The 21,816-nt window shown below is 39.7% G+C and overlaps 2 long non-coding RNA genes across 2 annotated transcripts; both read left to right on the top strand.

Annotated features, from left to right (window-relative positions):
* Positions 1-5,169: 5,169 nt before the first annotated feature.
* On the top strand, positions 5,170-10,980 carry LOC124873867. Its single transcript, XR_007039649.1, has 2 exons — positions 5,170-5,717; positions 7,822-10,980. It is a non-coding gene; the product is annotated as an uncharacterized LOC124873867 (long non-coding RNA).
* A 5,132-nt stretch (positions 10,981-16,112) lies between these two features.
* LOC124873868 lies at positions 16,113-20,370 on the top strand. Its single transcript, XR_007039650.1, has 2 exons — positions 16,113-16,225; positions 19,852-20,370. It is a non-coding gene; the product is annotated as an uncharacterized LOC124873868 (long non-coding RNA).
* Positions 20,371-21,816: the final 1,446 nt, after the last annotated feature.

The raw sequence follows: 21,816 nt of genomic DNA, 5'->3' as shown, positions 1-21,816 counted from the left end.
TTTCAGGTTTAGAGTCTCTGCTGATGTTTCCTGAAGCAGCTGCAGATCTTCCTCCCCTGAACTGCAGCATCACCCGACTTCCAAACGGTTCCTTCAGATACCAGCTGTCCCAGCCGACCAGTTTACCTGACTGCGACACATACTGGGAGGACCACGATGTAATGGTTTATCAATTCTGTTCAAATAAAATGAACTAAACTATAATTTCACTAAAACATGTCCAATGAAACTTCTTCAAATATCCAGTGAAAAGACAAGGAGACACAATGATCAGAATGAGACAGAAAACATGAGTTGCTGAATTTAATAAATGTAGTTCAAATGGACTCAAAATAAAAACTAAAGAACAAAGTGAACAAAATATTTTTTTAAGGGCAAATTAGAATTTCTGATGATCAGATTCATGAATTTATCAATGATCAGATGATCTCCCAACTTGATATTGCAGCACATTGTGATCGCCCGGGACTCTTTCTTCAACGAAACCCTCGTAGAGAATCTGACAGACGAGCACATCGACCTGAAGATCTGCCAGCATCACCTGAGACACGAGACGGACTGCTTGGTGGTAAGAACTCTGAACAAACTTCAACGAACAAAGGAAACTGGAAACAAACTGAAGCTGTAATTTTATGTCTTTGTTTCCTTGTTTTTCAGTTTAAGCGGATTGTCGACTGCAGAGGTGAGAGATGGTTTTTAACACAGCATGTTTCTGTCTCTTTCCTGCTCAGCCGAATATTTCCTGACACTTTTTCCATCTTTCCCAGTGAACTGCAGCCTCTTTGACCATCAGAGCAGTTCTGCAGAATTCAGTAAGTGATGAGAAAACTGCTCCAGATGAACAGGAAGAGTTTATTGTTTTTTTTACTAAATCAAAAGGTTCAGATTGAATGGACTATGGTCCACATGTGGATAAATCCAGAGGGGTCTCACTGCAGAACCCCCACCTAACCTGCCTGTTGACAGGGGGTTGGGGTTGACGTTGGTTCTGCATTGAGCACCACTTGGATAAATCACGTCTAGAACTCCATGCTGTTGGTTTCTGATGTTCTGCAGGGACAGAAATCATCTGGAGATCTTCTGTTAAACTAACTCTGATCCGGTCTCTGTTACAGGCGGTGCTGAGCCTCCATCACCGCTGCTCGCTCACCCGAGGAGCCGTCTACCTGCGATCATCTCAGTTATCATATGGCTCATCTTCATCCTCATCCTCGGAGTTTTATGGAAATGCCGTCAGAAGGTACCCGTCTCAGATTAAATGTTCTCACTCAGCTTGTTGTAGGTTCTGCTCAGCAACAGGTTCTCACACATCCTCATCCCTCAGTTGAACCTGATCTAATCAGACCTTCTTGTGATGTTTCTTCCTCACAGTTTGAAGTTGGTTGATTCTTTGGGAGATCAGATCTCTGAGCATTTATTGAGCTGTTGATAACTAAACTTATTTCTTAGAATAAAGTTGGATCTCCATGATGATGCTCATCCCTCCAACACTGGAGTCATCAGCTTTTATTTTAGTGGTTATGGAGGATGATCTGGACCCAGTGGTAGATTTATGGCTCAGTATTCTTCAGGTTCTGTTGAGGAGTGACAGCAGGGTCTCTTCTGCAGTCCCATTGCAGTTTAAACTGATCCAAACCTCCGCCTCTCCAGCACACTCCAGCTGTATTAAAGCTGGACCTCTCTGTGGTTTCAGGCCAGCAGCAGCAGGACCTTCAGATGTTTCTTCAACCAGAACAGGAAGGAGAACACAGGAAACGGATCGTCCACTCAGTATGATGTAAGTTCTCTGTAAAAGTTGAAGCTCCTGCAGGAAAACACGTTTCGTTTATCCTGAAGCTCGCTCCCTGTTGGTGTATGAGCGACAGATGCTTCTTGGTATCCGTGACTCTCTGCTGATGCTCCCCTGCGTCAGACAGCGATCCGGAGAACTCCCAGCGCTGCTGGCGTTGGTACCAGAGGAACTGCTTTGGCGTGATCCAGCTTGGGATCCCTCCAAACGGAAGTGCTGGAAGAGCGGTCGTAGGCGCGGTACTTGCTCTGGGAAGCGTGTGCGGGTCAGATCTTGGATCCACTCAATCGGTGATTCTGGATGTTTTGGGCTTCTTCCTGTTTACCCAACATCAGCGGAGCAGGCCCAGCTGATGGACTACTGCTGGTCATCGTTGCGTCGGGTCACGTCAGGATGTTAAACCGCCTCATCTAAACGCTCGGTCCTTATCTAACAAAGCATATTCTCTTCTGGACTTTTTTGGTCCTCATATGCTGGACCTCCATGTTTCTAACAGAGACGTTGCTACGTGCTGGAGAAGTGGCACCTTGCTGGAACGTTTCCTCCCAGATACCAGCTTCTTCAGCTCTCCTAGGCTGTCTGGGAGGGGAGATGAGGAAGCCTCTATCATTAAAGCCTGCTATAAGTGCAAACAGAGTCCAGGTGTCTTCATCTCATTTGAGTCCCAGCTCTTCATTTTGGGCTGCCCTGTGGTTTTAATTATAGGGATTTTTCACCCACCCAACTACGATGATTTCTTTTATTTCTGTATTTTCAGACTTCTTGACATGTTTTATTGCTCATGATGCCCCAGAGGTCATCTCGTTATATCAGCCCTGAAGAATTGCTTCAAATTAACCTTCACCTACCTGATGTGTTGTATTGTGCCTTTATCCATGAACTATGTGTGGCCACGCTGACTGGGAACTTTAATAAAGCCCTTCTCGATTTATTGAACTCTGCGGCTCCTGGTTTAATGAGGAACTCATGAACAGGGTTCCTCAAGGGTCTCTGCTTGGCACACAGCTATTTTCTCTCTATCTGCTGCGTCTTGGTCTTCTGCTGCGTTATTTTAATGTGACCTTCCACTGCTATGCTGACGACCTGCAGCTATATGTGCCGTTAACCTTTGGAAATGTTGCTGACTTGTTAAAGATGGAAGCCTGTCTCTCTGTAATCGGGTTGGTTATCTAGAAATGCTTTTGGTATTTCCTTGTTTTATTTGTTTTAACCTGCACTGCTTTGTTTTATTTTCATCTTCTTGTAACTGTTCAGCACTTTCTTGAAAGCGCTTTACAAATACAGTTATTAAGTTTTAATTGGAGAACAATTATTAACCAAAGGTCTGTTCTGTGTTCACAGGTCTAAACAGGATCCTCCAAAGACTTTCTGCTGCTGCTGCTGTATTTTATCCAAGAAAAGAAATATATTTATCTGCAGATGATGGTCAACAGGACTTGACTTTTGAGTGGGTTGTCATTCCTCACTGTGAATCACAGACGTTGGACAATCAGGACAGAATTTCTTTACATCAGTCTTTTCCCTCTTGTGCTGCTTGTTTTACATGTTTAATATAATGAACTGATTTTAATTTTGCCATAAAAATAAAGATGTAGTCTGCTATGTCCAGCGGCCATTAAAAATACTAAATACGAAGACGTTTGATAATCTGGTGTCAAAGCTGTCAGAGCCGTTCCTGTTTGTGTTTCTGTTATTTGCATCCGCCTGTTTTTCATGTAGTAATTTTCACTTCAGCGTATTTAAGTTCCTGTTTTCTGTCTGTTTCCTGCCGGGTCGTCTGTTTTCATCACTGTTGTCTCCCAGATTCCTGTTTCCTCCATGTCAATAAGTGCTCTTAATAAAATGTATCCATCCACCGTGTGCCTGCCGACGTCCTGTTGCCTCTTTGGTCCTTCTCAACCGCACACCGTCAGAAAGTGTCCTATAGTTTCAGCAGAGGTGGGTACAGTTTCTAAAAACTACTCAATGTGCACTACTTCAGTACGTTGTTACGCAGGTAGAAGTAAAAAGATGTCATCCAAAACAATGACTCGAGTAAAAAAAAGTATTTAGTAAAAAGGATAATGAAGCACTGAGTACTTGAGCAGTTCTTATTAATCTGATTTAATTTGAGAGAAATGTAATCATATAGACAAAACATATGTGCTGGTTCTGGTACTTTGAATGATAACATAAAAAATGAGTCAAAATAAATCACACAATTAAAAAATAGCAACCCATGTATGTAGTGGTCCCAGGTTCGAGTCTAGAGCCCGGCGACGTTTTCCGCATGTTTTTCCCTATCTTTCCGTCCCTGTTTCCTGTTTAATTACTGTCAAAAAACTCAGGGAGCAACGAAAGCCACTAGTGCTGCAAACAAATCCTTTAAATAAATAGTAAAACCAGTACTTAAAGTAGAAACAGTAGATCAGCCACAAACAGTACTCAAGTATGAGTAGCGATACTTCAAAATAATATTACTCAAGTAGAAGTAGAAGGTATCCTGCAGTAAAACTCCTCCTAGAAGTACTTTTTTTCAAATAAATATAATAGTAAATGTAACTAGTTACTACCCACCTGTGAGTTTCAGTGGGGTGTTACCATGAGGAGGACTGATCAGAGTGGGTCACCAGAACTTAATTACTAATAAAACACTTTTTTTTTTTGCCTTAAAAGTTCGATGGTTCTTAATAAAGCAAGATCCGCCTCCTCTAAATTAGTCAAATTTAACCTAGCACACATGTCTTTGGACTGTGGGAGGAAGCCAGAGTACCCGGTGAGAACCCACGCATGTCCCTCTAAATCATATCCTCCTAATTTTAGCATCCAGGAGCGTCTTCACATGGGACACGCCTTACCTTGACTGCCAGACCTTAAACAGATACACCTCCTGCAGATCTGTCATCAGGTCTCCTCTTTGAGCCGTTTCCACAGCAACCAGCTGGCAGGTTCAGATGAGTCACCTGTACCTGCAGTCATACTGAGGAGAAAATACCAGCAAAGTTGAAGCCCTATCACTTCTGGACACTGTATTGCTGCGTTAAAAGAGGCTCTATTTAGCTCCTGGAAGCTGGGATTTAGGGACTGTTTTCATTTGTAGTTTATTTTAAAGTTTATTTTAAAGTTCAGCTGACTGTGGTAAACATAATGAACTTGAAAATGATCGGTTACATTCATCCAGTTGAAACATATTAGCCTTCATAACAGCAGGGTTTACCAGTAACAACAGGCAGTTAAACAGGAAGTGCTGCAGCTTTTCCCGCCTGCACGAAGCCAGAGCCTCACGGAAAACTATTCTACGGCGCATGCGCATTTCATTCTCTTCCTCGCCGTCTGCCTGAGAGGATCGTTTTTGAAGATCAGTCACTTCCTGGATTAAATTTTCTCCAATTCAAGAAATATTCTACGGAGTTTGTGCAACGTTTTCACTTTTAATATATTATTTCTTTGCTTTCCTGACTAACGGAGTCAGTTTGGGACGTGTTTTGGTGGAATAGTTTCTCCAAGGACGTGGAAGTCAGGACTCAGGAGGACATCGGGGAGTTTCCCACTTCGTCTCCTTTACATTGAGATTTTTTGTTATTTTGTAAAGAAAAACGTTGTTTTTACATCCAGCTCTGGGATTCTAAGTTACATTTAGAGTAATGGGTGAATTTCAGGGTGATACTTGCTGTGAACTCTCTGAATTTGTAACATCTAAAAGTTTCCAATATGGCGACGGACCTTCTGTCTTCCCTGGCCGAGCTGAGGGAGGCTGGAGGGTGGATCTACGGGACGTAACGTACCAGAAGAATTACGCATTTTTTCAGACAACGGAAGTAACAACACCGATGTACACCAGGTCATGCGTGTGTTTGGATCCAGTTTGGATCCTTCAGAGCTGCGGTTCTCCTGACGCTGGACGTTGGTGGGAGTTCGGTCTGAGCAGAACCACATCTACTATTCTAAGGTGACTGAAATCCTGTCAGATTTGTTTTTCCTGATGGATGTTTGTAATGTTGTGATTTTGTTTCTTCTGTAAAACACTTTTCGATCATCTTAAAATTTTAACCCGACGCACAGCTGGAAAACAGACTCTTAAACATTCAGTTTTATACATAATAAATGAGTGTTTCTGCTGGAGCTGGAGCAACCTCCTGTACAGCAGAAAGTTCACCCTGCGCTCAGCGACCCTGCCTGTAGCTGTGGACCCACTATGTGGGCGCAGCCTCAGCACCGATCTGAACCGAACCTGCAGCTGCAGGACGGGCCCGTGGTACCGCGGATTTTTATGAAGGAGTGAAAGTGTTTCAGCTCCAGCAGCACCATGGGAAGCTTCCCATCGGCAGCTGACTCGGTCCTCGTCGCCACGTACTTCTGGGCCGAAACCAGCTCCATATGAACAGGCTGGAGGGCTAAATCTGAGACCGAGCCGGTTCTGGAAGAAGCGAAGAGGAAACCTGGGGCTTATCTAAAACCAAGTCAGCCCACTTTGTTTTTATGTTTAGAGATGACTACGGATGCAGCAGAATAAGGTCCTAAGGTTCGTCACCGACCTTAAAGCCGAAATAGTCGTAGTAAGGATTCGACATGAACTTTTCTGTTCACCAGTCACTGTGGCGAGTGGTTTTCCAGTTACTACCCACTCAGCATTTTCACCTGCCACAGAATTTATGTTAAATGTAAATGACCCTTTTACACAATCATATCAAGACTACATAAAATGTTTACCACTTCGGGTCATTATGAAGCATTCAGCTCCGACAAGGTTCTGTGTGAAGCTCCTTTTATATGAAAATGTGCAGTGATCAGTGGTGCCAGGTCTCATGAGAGAAACAAGCCCAAAAAAAAACCCAACTGGTTAAACACCACTGTGGAAAACAGTGGGAATGTATACATTTATTATGGCATTATAAAAAGAAACAGCAAATTATTACAAACACTTTTACCATAAACATTTTGAATAACTTAAAATTTGGAATAACAACCGATCAAAAGAAAAGTGCATTTTGAATATTTAACAGCAAAATGACAACATAAAAAAAGTTTCTTTAAAGTCTGTTTAAAAGGAAAGACTTGGTGAGAATATATTTAACACAGCAGAATCAGAAGGGAGACATCTCCCATCTCAGGTCAGATCCAGTCTTTCAATGCGCTCTCTTTCTGCCACTCTGTATTAAAATCTTTCCATATTTTCACCATTTACTGCCTCTCATTCTCACGCTGTCATTCTCACCGTTAGGTTCTGGTGTGAGTGTGTTTGGGATGTGCTGAGTCCACTCTGGTGGGCGCTATAACCAGGAAACAGCGGCGTGGAAACGACAAACTATCTACCACTTGGGTTTTGCTTTATTGTAGGAGCTGGGAGATAATCAAGGGTTTTCACTCGGATAGAAAGCCAAGTCCAAACTTTTTTGCAAGCAACTTTAGAGAAGAACAAGCCACTGCTGTTAATGTCAAGCCCTGGTAGTAGTAGTTGTAGTAGTAGTAGTAATACTAACCGACTAGAAAAATGTCCTGCAGCGCTAGAGCTGCTAAATATTAACAACCCCAAAACTACCACTCTTATATCGAACTTAATTCCCCCTATAACTATTTATTTTACAACAAAAAAATCAGTAATTCAACTTTCACATACACACAGAAAATACAATTATTAACTGCACAAGCAAAACTTCATACCTTTTCCCACAAGCTCCACAAGAAAAGAGGCCGTCTAATCTCATGGGAGAGCGTTTACCCCGTAAACCAATATAATTAAACAGAGAATCAGGAAAGAGTGGCAAAAAAGGTGGGATGAAGAAAAGAAAGGAAGATGGTTTTACAGAATCAACAAGATAGTAGGAGAAGTAAGAACAGGAAGAAGGAGCAGAAAAGAGGAAAGATTAATTACAAGATTAAGACTTGGACATAAAGGACTTAATTCTACATTGTTCAAGATAAAGAAACATAATACAGGAAAATGTGATTATTGTGGAGAGGAGGAAACAATAGAACATGTAATATTGAAGTGTCAGAAATATGAACAAGAAAGAACAATTTGACATTTGACATTTTACTTTTCTTTCCAACAGAAAGTACTCATGAATCAGTGCTTCTCTGCTCTGGGGGTTTGAGAGAACAGTCAGTTGAGGCAGATGACCGCTCATCCTGAGCCTGGTTCTGGTTCTGCTGGAGGTTTCCTGTTGAAAGGGAGTTTTTCCTCTCCACTGTCGCTACATGCTCATCCAGGAGGAGTTAATGCTGCAAGTCACCGACTCCATGGGAAAGTAAATAATCAAAGAACAGGGGCCTCATGTACGAAAGAGTGCACAGAGCGCAGCTTTCATACTAAGAGTTGGTGGTAGAGAGAAATTATGAAACTTGTGGTACACAAAAGAATTTAGATGGACGTAGCCTTCATACATCCCAATTTGTGGTGAATTTTGCGCAGCTTCACGTGATGCTGGAACCCATAAATAATATGCAAAGCAGTATAAATAACCAGAAGGCACCCATCATGGGTCCAAATAACCATGGTAACAGGGGCGCTCAGAAAGGCAAGAAAGAGGAAACTTACTGGAAGTGATGGTCTGGCCCCACAGAGCCCTGATCCCAACCTCATGGAGTGTGTCTGGGATGACATGAAGAGACAGAAGGATGTGAGAAAGCCTCCATCTACAGAAGATCTGTGGTTAGTTCTCCAAGATGTTTAGAACAACCTACCAGCCGAGTTCCTTCAAAAACTGTACAAGTGGACCTAGAATTAGTTCTGTAAAGGTTTTCATGGGTCAGTTAAAACAAATAACCAGTTCATTTGTGCCTCTTTTATGCTCATCAGCAAAGACTCTTGTATGTCTGAAACAAGATGTTGAAACCTGAAGATCAACAGAAAAACCTGACTAAATGTTTGGGTTTCAATGTCGAAGTGAACCAACCTTCATAGACAATACAGAAAATATTCTGACCAAGTTAGCCACTAGATGGCGACATTGTTAACGGATTCATTTAATTTTACTGCTTTAAATCGGTTCTAGATTAACATTAATTTTTACCTCGTCTTTCCTGCTGGAACGTGTTTGATATAATCCTGTCAGTGTTTTAACACAGACAGACTTTTGGATTATGAAACATTCATTTCATTGAAATGATAGAAAAATAAAATCCAACATTTAGTTTTTTATCATTAGTTTGTTGTTCAAATAAAGAACTACAAATTAAAATCCCTTCTCTACTTAAAGCAGCCAGAAACAAACATTTATCTTCATGTCTTACCTGAAAATATTGCGTTATAGTGGTTTGGTTTTTATTTTTTGAGTTGGACAGAGACAGGTTAGTTTTAAGTCTTTTTCTCAGGTTTAGCTGAGAAAAAGACTTAAAACTTTTTCTCAGCTAAACTTTTCAAACATCAGATGTTTGAAAAACTGTCAGTGCTCCTGTATGAACATGAATGTTTATTTTTCTAATTAGATTGTTTCTAAAAATACACGATATACAGATGAATATACACTGAAAACAGAGTCAATGACATTTGTAACGCAAAACTTTGACGCAATTACTATTGAATCTAAAATACTGGCTGCTAGTTATGATTAAATGTGAAAATAAAAGATTTTTCAGGAGGGCATTTAAAATGAAGATTTATCTGCAACACTGAAAATAAAATTGAGGATGTATTTATTCATGAGAAAATAGGAAGCACATTTTAGCCCCTTGGTCTTAAAACAGAACTACAAAATAGTAATTTATCCTAAAAACACAAAAGAATCACATCACTGTTTTTGTGGTATTAAATATATATACAGATAAAAACAGTGTGAAACATTTATGCAATTAGTGCTGGAAAACATTGCATAGCAGTTTTAAATCACATCCATTACAGCATAATAGGATGGAATTATATAAAGTGGCAAATGATATATAGCTTGAAAGTGCTAGAGTAAAAGGCACAGACAGAAAAGTAATGTTTCTAAAGTTCAGCATACATTTTAACACCGTTTTTCAGGAAGACGTGTTTGTGCATGGAGTTTGCATGTTCTCCTGTACATGCGTGGGCTCTTTGCAGGCCCAGTGTGTGGCACATAGCTGGATTTAACAACACGCATACAATGTAAACAGTCTAGTAAATATATAAAACTTCAAAGTAGTAAAAGCAGCATATAGTGAATATGTTACAGCAGAAGGTTAGATACTCTATATTTCCAGAAGTATGTCTACTTTTACATGAACTTTAATGACACCCTATTCTTAATCTATGAGGTAAAATATGTTGATGGAACCCCTTCCAACCACTGTGGTAACATCTTCCTCAAGGTGTAGGAGTGTGGTCATAATCAGATGAGAAAACCACAACTCCAATTCATCTCAAAAGGTGTTCAAGAAGGTTGAGGTCAGGACTGGGCAGCCAAGTCAAGTTGTGTGACCCAATACTTTTGGCTATATAGTATCTTTGGTACAGAAGCACCAGGAGGTTCATGAGGTCAAAGGTTCTCCAGACATCCTTCAGCTCCTCCTCTGGTATTAGATCTGTGAACAAAACAGACGTTCAGATCTAAATATTCAAACAAAAATCTGATAACCGCTGCCAGCTTCACTACTGGGAATTCTAATGCTGAAACCCAGTATTCATGAGAAACAGAAGAGAATGCTGTGGAGAGGATGTGAGGGGTCAGAGGTCAGCCTCCTGTCTGCTTTGCCCATTTTCATAGTTAAATTAAATTACCTTTTAAATCTCGTACCCTGATCACTGATTTTGTGCCGGATTATTAACAAAACCTCACCTCTGGAAGTTTTCTTCTTCATTAAGTGTTCATTTAAGCATAAGTTTCTGGTTCCTGACTCAATGAACGATAAAAAGGCACATGCTGAGGTTTTAAGGTCAAATAGTTCAGTCCCTCCCAGAGTTACACCTCAGAAAGACATCCTGTAAAGGATAGAGTGAACCGAGACAGACTGGGAATTCTGGGATACGTCGTTTCTCCTTAGTAAACAGACACAGAGGTCCCCTTGCTGCTGTTACAGTTTAAAATGGCTCCAATGTTAAAGTTTCTCTTTTTCTTTCCACATATTAGGGGTTCTAAGCCTTTAAAGAAAAGAATAATCCCACCCACTCCAGTAAACCTGACTGGGATTAATGCCCAGTTAGTGTATGTATGTTTATGTCATTTGTTAAAAGCTGTTAGTATTTTTTTTTATCTTTTTGTTGTTTCAGATCAAACAAATTTACATTTTAAATATAAGCTGTTAAAATAAAATCAACCTGGTCTGTGTGAAAGTTATTCCACCTAAAACAAATAACTGCTCCAGGTGGGTTAAAAGGTGGTGGAAACAAGCAGGATTCTAACAAACTTACAGAAGCGGGCTGTTGAACCGGGTCAAGCAGGACCATTTCCACGTCGGGTCCTGGGCCAGAGGAAACGCTGTGGGGCCCATCGTCTGAAACACCAGAGAAGCAGAGATTAATGTTGCCCTGAGTTTTCAGCCCAGTTCTGATGTTGAATAGAAGAAACATTTCAATATGTTGACTTTAAATTGCTTTTATTCAGAGGAAGACCCACTGGGCCCGACTAAAACACGCCTGTGAGTTCTGATGGTTACATTTCAGCCTGATGATGAGGAGGATGAGGAGTAGAACGACGAAGAAGCCCAAAGAAATGAAGAGACCAATCCTTCCTCCTGGGTGACAGAGAAGACAGTTTTATTCTCCAACAGCAGCAAGATTTTATTTTATTATTTTAATAAAGTAAGAAATTAAAATGTGTTTTATTGTTCAAAACAAGGAAGGGAAAAGAAACTGACCAACACCTCTTGGTTTGGAGTCTCCCAGGCGGGTCGTTAGACCTGGACCTACGGTGCTGGAGCCCCGGACTTCTGGATAGAAGAAATTTAGAAGTATTAAAAAGATGCAGCCACAAAATGTTATTGGGTTTCACATTTTTATTTGAAAACAATCAGTTTTAGTTGTGTCCCATTTAATTACGTCCCGCTCCACCTAACAATGAGTTAAATGGACAAACAAATATATAATAGAATTTATTTCCACTTTAACTGAAGTTTTACTGTTTGCTCCGTGTTAAACAGACATTTTCTGTTGGGAAATCTGTGAACTCATTGATACTCACTGATGGTTTTGGGTTGAGGACAGTCTGGAAAAGAAACATAAGGATCAGTTAGAGAGAAACAGATTTCAGCCCAACATGTTCAGACTCATCCAACGCAGAACGCTTTTTTACAAAATGGAGCAAAAGGAGAAGAAGCGCAGGTATCCTGGCTGTTCCTGAGAACGATGATCACTTCCTGGTTTACAATACTAGTTGTTTGGCTGCAACTCTTCATTCATTCTCTGGTTTTTAAGTGCGATCTACAAACTTCTTACCGGTTCTGCTGAAGCTGATGTGGCCATCTGGACCCTCCATTACTAGACTCACACTGCTTGTCAGGTTGCATAAAACCACGAGGACGGTCTCTGGTCTGGCTGAGTCGTTGAGGCATACGGAGCATTTAGAGGAGTATATGGAGGAGAAAGTGCAGGGAACCAACTGTGACCCATTTGTGTGCCAGAACGCTCCCATAGTGTGATGGTCGTCGTACACGCTTCTAATGTTTTTAGCCTCTCTGGAAGACGAGCTGTAGCAGGTGTAGTTTGCCTGAAGATCAAGACGACAGCTTCGTGTTAAAGATCAGCAGAAAGTTACAAACAAGACAAACTCCCTGATTTTCTCCTGAATGAATGGAAAGTTATCAGGATGGATTATTTTTTTAAAGTGTTCATTTTGTTAACTTAAATAACTGGAAAACTTTGATCAATGGCCTTTTTTTAAACGTGCAACTACAGGTCCTTCTCAAAATATTAGCATATTGTGATAAAGTTCATTATTTTCCATAATGTCATGATGAAAATTTAACATTCATATATTTTAGATTCATTGCACACTAACTGAAATATTTCAGGTCTTTTATTGTCTTAATACGGATGATTTTGGCATACAGCTCATGAAAACCCAAAATTCCTATCTCACAAAATTAGCATATTTCATCCGATCAATAAAAGAAAAGTGTTTTTAATACAAAAAACATCAACCTTCAAATAATCATGTACAGTTATGCACTCAATACTTGGTCGGGAATCCTTTTGCAGAAATGACTGCTTCAATGCGGCGTGGCATGGAGGCAATCAGCCTGTGGCACTGCTGAGGTCTTATGGAGGCCCAGGATGCTTCGATAGCGGCCTTTAGCTCATCCAGAGTGTTGGGTCTTGAGTCTCTCAACGTTCTCTTCACAATATCCCACAGATTCTCTATGGGGTTCAGGTCAGGAGAGTTGGCAGGCCAATTGAGCACAGTGATACCATGGTCAGTAAACCATTTACCAGTGGTTTTGGCACTGTGAGCAGGTGCCAGGTCGTGCTGAAAAATGAAATCTTCATCTCCATAAAGCTTTTCAGCAGATGGAAGCATGAAGTGCTCCAAAATCTCCTGATAGCTAGCTGCATTGACCCTGCCCTTGATAAAACACAGTGGACCAACACCAGCAGCTGACACGGCACCCCAGACCATCACTGACTGTGGGTACTTGACACTGGACTTCTGGCATTTTGGCATTTCCTTCTCCCCAGTCTTCCTCCAGACTCTGGCATCTTGATTTCAGAATGACATGCAGAATTTGCTTTCATCTGAAAAAAGTACTTTGGACCACTGAGCAACAGTCCAGTGCTGCTTCTCTGTAGCCCAGGTCTGGGGAATGCGGCACCTGTAGCCCATTTCCTGCACACGCCTGTGCACGGTGGCTCTGGATGTTTCTACTCCAGACTCAGTCCACTGCTTCCGCAGGTCACCCAAGGTCTGGAATCGGCCCTTCTCCACAATCTTCCTCAGGGTCCGGTCACCTCTTCTCGTTGTGCAGCGTTTTCTGCCACACTTTTTCCTTCCCACAGACTTCCCACTGAGGTGCCTTGATACAGCACTCTGGGAACAGCCTATTTGTTCAGAAATGTCTTTCTGTGTCTTACCCTCTTGCTTGAGGGTGTCAATAGTGGCCTTCTGGACAGCAGTCAGGTCGGCAGTCTTACCCATGATTGGGGTTTTGAGTGATGAACCAGGCTGGGAGTTTTAAAGGCCTCAGGAATCTTTTGCAGGTGTTTAGAGTTAACTCGTTGATTCAGATGATTAGGTTCATAGCTCGTTTAGAGACCCTTTTAATGATATGCTAATTTTGTGAGATAGGAATTTTGGGTTTTCATGAGCTGTATGCCAAAATGATCCGTATTAAGACAATAAAAGACCTGAAATATTTCAGTTAGTGTGCAATGAATCTAAAATATATGAATGTTAAATTTTCATCATGACATTATGGAAAATAATGAACTTTATCACAATATGCTAATTTTTTGAGAAGGACCTGTAGATGCAGATGCACGTGAAACCAATTTAAAACGACAAGAAATAAAAAAAAAAACAGCCAATGAATAAAAAGACAACTGGGCTTAGCTGCAGTGGTCTTTTGATTTTTCCACATATTAGTAACTTACCTTCCCTGTGTTGAACATCGTAATCAGTATCAGGAGGACCGTAGTTGCCAGAGCTGTAATCTGCATTTTTTATGTAGCTAGAAAAGTAAAAACGTGTCAGTTATTTAGTTCTCGACAGAAGAATCCAGTTTTTACGAGTGTTTGTTTAAAATGATTTCATTTTCTATATTTCTTGATGTAAATACAGAGATGTTCATGTTGCTCACGACTCAGTCATACATCCTGTAAGCTTTTCACCACAGAAGAAAGCGAGTGAAAATAAACCCTAGTTTTTGCTCCGATGGTTGAAGAAAGTCCCTCCTTGGGTTCATTCATCGAACAATGCTGCATGCAGCTCGTTTTAACCTCGTCCTAAAATCTGAAACACTATCAAGCAGACACAGTTTATGAAACTGTTGAGGATTTACTAACGCGCACGGCACAACATGAGCGCTGAATGGTACACAAGTTGGAGAAATTGAGAAAGAACTTAGAACGCTGAAAGGTGAGAAAATGGACAGTAGAAAACGGAGTAAAATTTGGACACATTTCAAATATTTGGTCTACCAAGAGTTCAGTCTACCCACGTCTTACACATATGATGACACGGAGACTGTGCATTGTTGCAACATCTATCCCCTCAGAGAGAATCTTCTCTAAAACAGGGCAGATAATTACTAATAGAAGAAACCGGATCAGCGCCTCAAAGCTCAGGCAGTTGGTTTTTCTGAATGCCAATCTACTAAAGATTATGACTAAATATGTAAAGCTGCTGGATGCAGCTTTTTCTTTTTCTTTTGGATATTTCAATTTATATTCTGTTCATTGTAAATAGTTCAAAATGTTTTGGCTAATTTTTGAATAAAAGGAGTTTTGACTTTTGTTTTGTATTTGGTTAGGTCAATGATAATTGTATTTTTTGTCTGATTGAGATATTTGTTTTTATATTTAATATTTTATGGTATATTTATTTTATACTTTTTGTCATACTCTGCTGAAGTTTATTCTTAATTTACAAATAAAGCCACATAGATAATAAAACATTTCTTATAACGCATGTTTTTTCTATTAGTACTTCATTTTACACACTATTTGATATTATTTTTGGTCATGAATTCATGTAATAAACAAAAAAATCTGAGGAGCCACTTGGGAGCCGAGCTTCTCAAGATGGCTGTGCTCGATATAAAGTTATTATTTACCGTTTTCACCAGAGGCGGGTGTCGTGTTTTTAACCACCATCACTAAACCGATTGTACAGGCCTACAGATATGTTAAATATGATCAAATACAGCAGGGCCGAGCTCCATCTGTGGCAGTGGCAGACAGAGTAGAGCCATAGCTTGAAACTCAGCAGCCGCGTCCCCGATTTAAAGGTTCCGTCCATCCCGACCCAGCAGAATGGAAAGTTTTATACGCTTTTTTTTTTTTTTTTTCTGCTATAAGCAAATACCGGCGGTCAGCATAACGAATCGTGTTTTCATGACTTTGAAGCCAAATAAATAAAGCATTAAACGGCGAACATGCATAATATACGTATAGAGCTTAAAAGTCTAAAATAGCTCAGAATCAAATAAACAGGTGAAAAAAAACAACAGCTTAATGTTAACTTAATTTGTTCGATTGCAAACAATTATTTTAACCAACCTTATAGCGGTCAGAGGAGAGGCTTTGGAAGTTGATTGGTGTCGCACCGAAGACAGGTTTGGTTTTTTTTATAACTTCAGCTTGTTTTTATGAATTATTTGCCGTCGATTCACGTTTTGACGTAATTTAGTTTCCCCGCCCTCTGGTTCAGCGCTGCTTGAAACCAGCGCTGCTTGAAACCAGCGCGCCGTTGCAGGAGAGAGCGTGAAATATCTCTCTATCGATCACAGCTGCGTGAAGCTGACGCACCACTTGGCTGGGGGGAGGCGGTCGGCGGTGTTGTTGGTTGAACCCGGAAAAGGATTGGTTGGAGGCAGGATCTTGGCGCGAAACTTCGATCTGAAAACGTTGGTCTACTTATAACCCCACAGTGGTAGAAATTATTTACTTTTGGAAGTGGCAGTAAAAGGCATAAACTGGTATGTGACTGGTTCAGAATGGATACACAGGAGGATAATATGGACTTTGATGAATGGACGCCAGTAAGTAGAGGGAGAGGACGAGGAAGAAGGAAAGATGTTAGACAGCCAAAGGAATAAAAGAGAGTTGGAAGAAAACAGTTCTGAAGAAGAGAGAGAAGTTAGGAGGAAAATTGGAAGGGAAGAATGTAAAATAATATTAAAGATAAAAAATGAAGAAGAAAAAGAGAACCTGAGTCCTATTTCACTATCTAGAGAAATTTAAAAAAAGATAGGAGATGTTGAAATGGTGAAGGTCTTGAGAGATGGAAATATACTGGTGGTGTGTAAAACTGAAGAACAAAGAAGAAAGGCTTTACAAGTTGAAAACATTTGCAAGAAAACAGTGACAGAGAGGAAGATTATAGGAGAAGATAAAATCATTCAGGGGGTAATTTATGGCATTCCTATGGAGGAAGATATAGACAAGTTAAAAAAAAGCATTGTTGGTGCAAAGGTAAAAAATCTCAAAAGACTGACAAAAAATGTAAATGGTGAAAGAGTAGGAAGCCTGTCAATTTTAATAGATTTTGAAGAAAAGGTGTTGCCACAAAATGTTAAAATAGGATATCTGAGTTTTTCTGTGAGGCCTTTCATTCCTCCACCACTAAGATGTTTTAAATGTCAGAGATATGATCATATAGCAGCTGTCTGTAAAGGAAAACAAAGATGTCCAAAGTGTGGAGAAGATCACAGAATTGAAGATTGTGGGGAAGAAGTGCAGGAAAAATGTTGCAATTGTGGAGGGCAACATAGAGTTACATTCGGGGGATGTTGAGGTAAGGAAGAAAGCAAAAGAAATCCAACAAATTAAAATGACTAAAAACATAAGCTATGCTGAAGCAGTCAAAAATGTCCAGAGTGAAAGATCAAGGGATGAAGGTCAAATTAGGATTCAAGATTATCAACAAAGAAAAGTAGAATCAGAGGAAAATGTTACAATGTCTGTGGAAAAACTGATATTATTCATAGCTTATGTCATTAACTGCACTGAACAGGCTAAACACAAAACAGAAAAGATTAAAATAATAGTCAGAGGAGCAGAAAAGTTCTTAGGGTTTAAAGAAGGATCTTGGGAAAACATTAATAAAAAGTTGGAAACAGATGGGAGGCAAGGAGGAACCCCAGCTGATAGAAATATATGATAATATTACAGTGGAATGAAAGAAGTTTAATCGCTAATGGACAGGAATTTAAAGGGTATATAGATGGAATTGAAGAAAAACCAGAAATTATATGTATACAGGAGACGTGGTTAAAACCAAACCTAGATTTTGTGTTTAAAGGGTATAATAGTATCAGAAGGGATAGAATAGAAGGAAGTGGAGGAGGATGTGGAATATTTATAAAAGAAGGGATACAATATCAGATATTAGGAAAAGGCAAAGAGTTAGAATATATAGTAGTTGAAATTTACAATAAAAAGGAAAAATGTAAAATAATAAATTTTTATAATCCATGTAAAATATTATCATTTGAGTTGATGGATGAATTAATGGGATACTTAGAAGGAAAAGTAATCTGGTGTGGAGATTTTAATGCTAACAGCACATTATGGGGAAAATGTAATGATAAAAATGGACAAGTTATTGAAGAAATAATGGAAATAAAAAATTTGGTATGTATAAATGATGGAAAAGGAACAAGAATTAATGTAAAAACAGGTACAGAGTCTGTGATTGATTTAACAATAGTATCAAATTGTTTAGCTAATAACTGTGAGTGGGACATTGACAAAGATACAACAGTAGGTAGTGATCATTACCCCATTAAAATCATAACAGGAATATTAATAAATAACAGGAATACAGGATTATATAAAAGATGGAACTTTAATAAGGCTGATTGGGAAAAATTTAAATATTTAAGTCAAAAGAAATTGGAAGAAATAGATGAGTCAATTGATATAAATAGTTTAAATATAAATATCTGTAAAAAAATATTACAGGCTGCAGAAGAATCAATAAAAAAAGGAGGAAGAAAGAACAATAAAAAAATTGTGCCATGGTGGACAAAAGATTGTAGTGAAGTAATAAAATTAAGAAATAAAGCATTTAAAATGTTAAAAAGTAACTCAATTTATCAGAATCTAATTGAGTACAAAAGAAAGCAGGCAAAGGTAAGAAAGATCATTAAACATACAAAAAGAGAATATTGGAGAAACTTTTGTAATACCGTAGGGAGAGAAACAAAAATTGATCAAATTTGGAAAACGATTAAAAGAATGAAGGGTATTAGAAAAGAATATGGATATCCTATATTAAAAATAGATAATATAACTATAACGGAAGATAAAGAAAAAGCTGAAATATTAGCTAAAACATTTAGTAAAATTCATAGTTCAAATAATATTAGTGAAGAGGGGAAGAAAGGTAGGGAAATCACAAAGATGAAATATAAAGAATTAATGCAAAATAATGCTCTGGGAAGTGTGTGCGGGTCAGATCTTGGATCCACTCAATCGGTGATTCTGGATGTTTTGGGCTTCTTCCTGTTTACCCAACATCAGCGGAGCAGGCCCAGCTGATGGACTACTGCTGGTCATCGTTGCGTCGGGTCACGTCAGGATGTTAAACCGCCTCATCTAAACGCTCGGTCCTTATCTAACAAAGCATATTCTCTTCTGGACTTTTTTGGTCCTCATATGCTGGACCTCCATGTTTCTAACAGAGACGTTGCTACGTGCTGGAGAAGTGGCACCTTGCTGGAACGTTTCCTCCCAGATACCAGCTTCTTCAGCTCTCCTAGGCTGTCTAGGAGGGGAGATGAGGAAGCCTCTATCATTAAAGCCTGCTATAAGTGCAAACAGAGTCCAGGTGTCTTCATCTCATTTGAGTCCCAGCTCTTCATTTTGGGCTGCCCTGTGGTTTTAATTATAGGGATTTTTCACCCACCCAACTACGATGATTTCTTTTATTTCTGTATTTTCAGACTTCTTGACATGTTTTATTGCTCATGATGCCCCAGAGGTCATCTCGTTATATCAGCCCTGAAGAATTGCTTCAAATTAACCTTCACCTACCTGATGTGTTGTATTGCGCCTTTATCCATGAACTATGTGTGGCCACGCTGACTGGGAACTTTAATAAAGCCCTTCTCGATTTATTGAACTCTGCGGCTCCTGGTTTAATGAGGAACTCATGAACAGGGTTCCTCAAGGGTCTCTGCTTGGCACACAGCTATTTTCTCTCTATCTGCTGCGTCTTGGTCTTCTGCTGCGTTATTTTAATGTGACCTTCCACTGCTATGCTGACGACCTGCAGCTATATGTGCCGTTAACCTTTGGAAATGTTGCTGACTTGTTAAAGATGGAAGCCTGTCTCTCTGTAATCGGGTTGGTTATCTAGAAATGCTTTTGGTATTTCCTTGTTTTATTTGTTTTAACCTGCACTGCTTTGTTTTATTTTCATCTTCTTGTAACTGTTCAGCACTTTCTTGAAAGCGCTTTACAAATACAGTTATTAAGTTTTAATTGGAGAACAATTATTAACCAAAGGTCTGTTCTGTGTTCACAGGTCTAAACAGGATCCTCCAAAGACTTTCTGCTGCTGCTGCTGTATTTTATCCAAGAAAAGAAATATATTTATCTGCAGATGATGGTCAACAGGACTTGACTTTTGAGTGGGTTGTCATTCCTCACTGTGAATCACAGACGTTGGACAATCAGGACAGAATTTCTTTACATCAGTCTTTTCCCTCTTGTGCTGCTTGTTTTACATGTTTAATATAATGAACTGATTTTAATTTTGCCATAAAAATAAAGATGTAGTCTGCTATGTCCAGCGGCCATTAAAAATACTAAATACGAAGACGTTTGATAATCTGGTGTCAAAGCTGTCAGAGCCGTTCCTGTTTGTGTTTCTGTTATTTGCATCCGCCTGTTTTTCATGTAGTAATTTTCACTTCAGCGTATTTAAATTCCTGTTTTCTGTCTGTTTCCTGCCGGGTCGTCTGTTTTCATCACTGTTGTCTCCCAGATTCCTGTTTCCTCCATGTCAATAAGTGCTCTTAATAAAATGTATCCATCCACCGTGTGCCTGCCGACGTCCTGTTGCCTCTTTGGTCCTTCTCAACCGCACACCGTCAGAAAGTGTCCTATAGTTTCAGCAGAGGTGGGTACAGTTTCTAAAAACTACTCAATGTGCACTACTTCAGTACGTTGTTACGCAGGTAGAAGTAAAAAGATGTCATCCAAAACAATGACTCGAGTAAAAAAAAGTATTTAGTAAAAAGGATAATGAAGCACTGAGTACTTGAGCAGTTCTTATTAATCTGATTTAATTTGAGAGAAATGTAATCATATAGACAAAACATATGTGCTGGTTCTGGTACTTTGAATGATAACATAAAAATGAGTCAAAATAAATCACACAATTAAAAAATAGCAACCCATGTATGTAGTGGTCCCAGGTTCGAGTCTAGAGCCCGGCGACGTTTTCCGCATGTTTTTCCCTATCTTTCCGTCCCTGTTTCCTGTTTAATTACTGTCAAAAAAACTCAGGGAGCAACGAAAGCCACTAGTGCTGCAAACAAATCCTTTAAATAAATAGTAAAACCAGTACTTAAAGTAGAAACAGTAGAGCAGCCACAAACAGTACTCAAGTATGAGTAGCGATACTTCAAAATAATATTACTCAAGTAGAAGTAGAAGGTATCCTGCAGTAAAACTCCTCCTAGAAGTACTTTTTTTCAAATAAATATAATAGTAAATGTAACTAGTTACTACCCACCTGTGAGTTTCAGTGGGGTGTTACCATGAGGAGGACTGATCAGAGTGGGTCACCAGAACTTAATTACTAATAAAACACTTTTTTTTTTGCCTTAAAAGTTCGATGGTTCTTAATAAAGCAAGATCCGCCTCCTCTAAATTAGTCAAATTTAACCTAGCACACATGTCTTTGGACTGTGGGAGGAAGCCAGAGTACCCGGTGAGAACCCACGCATGTCCCTCTAAATCATATCCTCCTAATTTTAGCATCCAGGAGCGTCTTCACATGGGACACGCCTTACCTTGACTGCCAGACCTTAAACAGATACACCTCCTGCAGATCTGTCATCAGGTCTCCTCTTTGAGCCGTTTCCACAGCAACCAGCTGGCAGGTTCAAATGAGTCACCTGTACCTGCAGTCATACTGAGGAGAAAATACCAGCAAAGTTGAAGCCCTATCACTTCTGGACACTGTATTGCTGCGTTAAAAGAGGCTCTATTTAGCTCCTGGAAGCTGGGATTTAGGAACTGTTTTCATTTGTAGTTTATTTTAAAGTTTATTTTAAAGTTTATTTTAAAGTTCAGCTGACTGTGGTAAACATAATGAACTTGAAAATGATCGGTTACATTCATCCAGTTGAAACATATTAGCCTTCATAACAGCAGGGTTTACCAGTAACAACAGGCAGTTAAACAGGAAGTGCTGCAGCTTTTCCCGCCTGCACGAAGCCAGAGCCTCACGGAAAACTATTCTACGGCGCATGCGCATTTC

The sequence above is a fragment of the Girardinichthys multiradiatus genome, chromosome 9 (genome assembly GCF_021462225.1).
Source record: "Girardinichthys multiradiatus isolate DD_20200921_A chromosome 9, DD_fGirMul_XY1, whole genome shotgun sequence".
NCBI lineage: Eukaryota > Metazoa > Chordata > Actinopteri > Cyprinodontiformes > Goodeidae > Girardinichthys > Girardinichthys multiradiatus.
Note: the sequence above shows the minus strand (reverse complement) of the source record. Positions and strands in the feature narration are given on the sequence as shown.